This window comes from Chiloscyllium plagiosum, unplaced genomic scaffold (genome assembly GCF_004010195.1).
Source record: "Chiloscyllium plagiosum isolate BGI_BamShark_2017 unplaced genomic scaffold, ASM401019v2 scaf_622, whole genome shotgun sequence".
In the NCBI taxonomy this organism is placed as follows: Eukaryota; Metazoa; Chordata; class Chondrichthyes; order Orectolobiformes; family Hemiscylliidae; genus Chiloscyllium; species Chiloscyllium plagiosum.
Genome location: NW_025213585.1, coordinates 1 through 4,970, shown reverse-complemented (window position 1 = coordinate 4,970; position 4,970 = coordinate 1). Strand labels below are relative to the sequence as shown.

The 4,970-nt window shown below is 37.9% G+C and overlaps 1 long non-coding RNA gene across 2 annotated transcripts in view; it reads right to left on the bottom strand.

Annotated features, from left to right (window-relative positions):
* Window positions 1-4,947, bottom strand: part of LOC122547669 — a 9,876-nt gene extending 4,929 nt beyond the window's left edge. Inside the window, exons 1-2 of one of the 2 annotated variants that reach the window (XR_006311057.1) lie at window positions 4,791-4,947; window positions 2,392-4,160 (exon numbers count right to left, since the gene is read on the bottom strand). This is a non-coding gene — a long non-coding RNA (uncharacterized LOC122547669). The remainder of the gene's footprint in view (window positions 1-2,391; window positions 4,161-4,790) is intronic. The other variant, XR_006311056.1, reaches the window with a different exon arrangement.
* Between the last annotated feature and the right edge of the window lie 23 nt (window positions 4,948-4,970).

The window sequence follows — 4,970 nt, the reverse complement described above, 5'->3', positions numbered from 1 at the left end:
GACAGAGAATACAGATTGCAGGCTGAATCGAATATTTATGATGAAGGTAAAATAATTCATTCACGATTTTCTATGTTGAGTTTGTCACATTCACAAGGTGTGTGAGAGTATAAACACACACACATCTTGAATTTTGCTGAGAGAAATTTGAATACTGTACTAAAGTTGGGTATGAAATGTCAAAGGATTTTCGGATGCAAAACATGGAAATGTTACTTCCATGAATGAGAGAGACCATACTGGCACCATTAATATGGAATGCTCATTCAGGATTCGAAAATGTGGCAATAGAAGAGGCTTGGTTGATAGTTTTAAATATTAATCTTTCAGAATTCTGGACTGTTAATCCTATGTAATGCTCTCCAACTCAATTATTAATCATAGTCATAAGATTACAGGTACTGAAGTTAGGTATTTGTTGAAACAATTTTATTCGACTTATTATTAGTATTTTCATTTTGATACATTGCCTTAAAACTGGTTGGCGCACATTTCTCATTGAAACATTTTCCTCCCATGAAGGATATATATCACAAAACAAACAGCAGAACTCACTGAAATTTTAGGTGTGGAAAGATTGTGAATTATCGATTGAGAAACTGTTTATCAAAACCTAATTAGGATCAGACTTGAAATAGTGTGAACACGTCCAGTTCTATATCCATCCTTACTAATGTCAAGCCAATAAATTAGAGATACAGCTTGCCCTAGTCTTGCTTGAAGATTAATCAGTCCCAACTATTTGGACAATAGTTAACATGTCTATGGGACATTTCATTGAATTAACATTGCTGCTCTGCCATTTTCCCTTTCTGAAATTAATCACATCAGTTTATCTCCATTTTGGAAACTTTTACAAAACATAGGGGAAGAGTTTCCCATTTGTACTCCACGATGTTTCTGTGTTCTGGACCAGACCACAATTTCTCAAACCATATCAGGAAATAACCGAGACTCTAATTTTAATCTCATTTAAAAGGTAAGTATAAGGCATTGTATTCCAGATGTGACTTGATTGGTCAAACACTCGGCTTTAAACAAAAGCTCAATTTATTCTTCCACCACAGTTAAAGTAGAAACCAAAAAAAGAAGAATTGATAAAATTTAACTGTCGAAATTCTTAACAAATTGTTATATTATTTAATGATGACTCTTCAATTGTACCAACACAGCAGCATTCCCACAAACATAGTTGGTGAAGGCAAGTTCATCAAAATAGATTTCCCTCATTTGCTATCTCCTCCAATCTCAGAGGCAACGCTAACGGAATGAATCTAGCAGCAGAGAGGGTGACTGCAAGCTTTTTACAGCAGCAGCAGCGGAGTGAAAGCTGTGTCCAGCAGTTTCAATCCAAAGCTCAAACTTCAATAATTGTCAGCCTTGGGTTTGAGAGAGTCTGATTCCACCCACTCATTCTTCTTTTGCCTACTTGAAAAAAACATTTATTTACTGTTTTCCATGGAGCAGTCACCTTGGCACCAAATTTCCGAACACTTCTTCAAAAGAAACCGGACAGAACAAATTTCTCTTCAAGGCAGATGTCATGACAATTGTCAGCTCCATCAGTGGACACAACAGAATTATCAGTTGGACAACATAAAAGGACAACAGCAAAGGGCAAAGTGAGAAACATTCTGTTTGTGAAAGTTATTTGATTCTCTTTGGGACAGCTACTGATCTCAGCATTTGTACTTTTAAAGTCTGCACCACAGTATTGTGCATCTTTTGACAAATGGCGCAGTTTACATGATTTTTTGACAATCAAATAATTTCAAAAAACACATCACAGTTGGAACTCTGCACTCAGTACCCCTCTGAGTGAACTGTTCTTACAAATATCACACCTCCTCACATCTACTGACTGCTGCAAACATGCAAGATCATTGAAGCCATCCGTGCTGATCCTCGCTTATCACTCCATAACCTGCTGAACCCTGTTGTATCTGGGCTCCTATTTGAAGCAAGCTGCCTAAGCAAGATCCACCAACACAATTCCTTTCCATCAAGGAATGGGAAACACCAGGTGTCACTAGGAAGTGGGTTGTTACAAAACCCGTCTGACCGATAACAGGCATTAAACTAACACAGAGAGAGCGTGGTCTTGCTAAACACTTTCTCGAGCAGTCAGGACTGAAGCTCAGCAAAACTCTACCTATGTGGCATCAATGCAAACCGATTCTGCGCAGTACAAAGAAACACACAACGCTGCACATTACTGAGGAGCCTCCTAAACAGCAAAATATTCACTTTAAACTCCGTGAGCGAGGGAAATATCATCTGTCATTGAGATTTGCCTTGCTAAATGGAAATAAAATAATTAGCAATCGTACAGTGGAAATCGGCATGGTTTAGTCCAGGGATTCATACAATTGAAGTTGTTACAGGACTTACCAGGAATGCCAACAATGGCAAGAATGGTATAGTATATTTTTTCAATTACTTGTCTTACAGGATACATTTTGTACTTTGTGAAACAACCTTCCCTTCCTGCTACTGGCAAATTGTTGGAATCAGAAAATTAGAGGAATTGGACTTTATATTGGATGGTATCTCCGAAGGGGAAACTTTGAGTACACCTGGTTATGAGAACAGGTTTATTTTAATGACATGATGTCATTGAGATTTATGTCTGTGATTGAATACTCCAAAGACTGGATCCTATGGAGGTCTAAAACATTAATTGCAATTTGTCTTAAAACGACAAGACTTGCATCATTTCATGTGCTATCAGCTCAATGAATATCTAATTTATTTGATATTCTTTTCAATGATGACCTTCATTTTGCTGAGGCTATTCAGCCACTCAATACCTCATGGTGTAGAGCTCCTTGAGAATTGTTGCACTGTTATAGCATTGCTTTCCTCGTTATTTCAGCTTTACATCTCATTTGGGAAATCCTATGGTGAATAAGCACTCTGATACAGAGCGTGAAGCTTTACTGACCACACCAATAACAGGAGTGAACACCGGATCACATTTCCTCAAATCGAAGACAAAAAAAGAATTCAGAACATTAATCTCAGGATCATAGAATGATTGCATCATACAGAACAGAGCTGGCCCATAGATCCACTCAGCTTGTAAAATTACACAAAAAAGCTACAACAAATCTCACTTCCCAACATTTTGTCTTGAATTTTCAGTGTTCATCCAAGTGCATCTTAAAGGTTTTGAGTTTTCCCACCTTAGTTACTATTATGATGCTGTCATGTTTTTTGAGAAGAGAGGTCATAAAGACAGAGGTTCTGAAGAGGTTTAGTTTAACAATGGAAGGGGAGTGGCCAGTTTTCTCAGTTCAGCAATTTTCTAGTTTTAAATTAACTGTAGCAGTCACAAGATGTGTGATTCCAGGAGAGTGGCATGTTTCAGTAAAACAATCCTCGGACTTACTCTGAAACCACTTTCTGGATGTTATTCCCTCCTTCCTGTTCGAATCTTTTTGAATTAACCTTTATTTCCCCGGAGTGTATTTATGTGATGTTCCTGTATTGGAACAGGTAATTAGTAATAGTTACTGTATCAGGTCACTTAAGCTTTCCAATAGTTATGTTTTTGAAATTCTGCTTTCATTTGTTCGTGTCTCAGCTGCAGTGTTTACATACATTCTGTTTTGCTCAAACCAAATAATTTGACCAATGACATCACACCTGGAGCACCCACTTCACATCTGCCTTTAAAATTAAAACAAAAGTTAGGGTCTAGGCTACCTTCTCAAAATGTTTTGAGGTCTGGCATGGTCCGTAACAGTTACCCTCCCAGGCAAAATAGTGCTGACCCCTACCATCCTCTCGGTGTTGTGTCCCCTCAGGGGAAGGGCAAGGTTGCGAAGGTGGGACCCTCATGGTAATCTCAGGCAGTATGGAACTGATTTCCAGCATCCATAGTTCATTCGGTTTTTGTTTTGTCTCAATGTTAATTCTGTTTCTCGCTCTCCAGATGATGCCAGACCTGATGAATATCTGCAGCATTTTCTACTTTTGTTTCGGAGATCTCCTTGTGCTGGGAGTTGATATCTTTGCGATGACTAATGGAGTCCTTCGCTCCTATTTCCAGAACTGGGACTTTGTGCTGCACTCAACATCCTCAGTACCAGACATTCATTGAGCGCCTAGTGTAATATTATGTATAACTTCATGAACAACAAACTCTCAGATCTAAGCTGTGAAAAGAAGATTGATCACCGCGAAAAAGGGTGTATCGTAACTCCATATAGATTAGAACACACCTTAATACTGGAGATTGAACACAATAAACCTGCTGTCAGATTTTTACTCACCATAAAAACATTACAATCTACTTCTGTGAAATGCTGAGGAGAACGATGAAACATATCAAACTGTGTTAACCGTTTGAAAATATTTCAAAATGATAACACTTTTTCACTTTGCCATTAATTAAATAACAAACCACAATAAACATTGAGAAAAGATTCCTTATATACTCGAACCAACAATGAAGAACCAATTTTCTCCGCCCCCCCCCTTTAGTGAGACAGTATAGTTCTGCAGTGATAACTCGTTTCAGTACTGCATATTCTTCAAAAATGTGCCAATACTGTACTGTGCTCTGAAGCAACACGTTACTCCTGTGAGGATATTAGCTTGATATTTTGTAGAACTCTTGGCTTACAAAAAGGATCATGTTTTCAACTTAGTCAATAAAACAAACACTCTCAAAGATGGAATTCGGGAAATTTCCCTCAACCTGAGCAAGTGTTCACCATAGAGTAAATTCTTTGTCAATTTAAATCAAGACTTTTAAGAACAACTCAGTGTATTTAGCAATGTACCTGAAACACCAACCACAGGGAGAATCGTATAGATTATTTTTAGGATATGCTGAATTGGTCGATGTACTTTGGCAGTGAATTACTGTTCCCCTTTGTGCTGTTAGCTCTCTTTCTGCAAAAGAAACTGAACTGTTTCATTGTCAGAGTCTTTAAGTTATCCAATGCAGGATTCCACAGTGA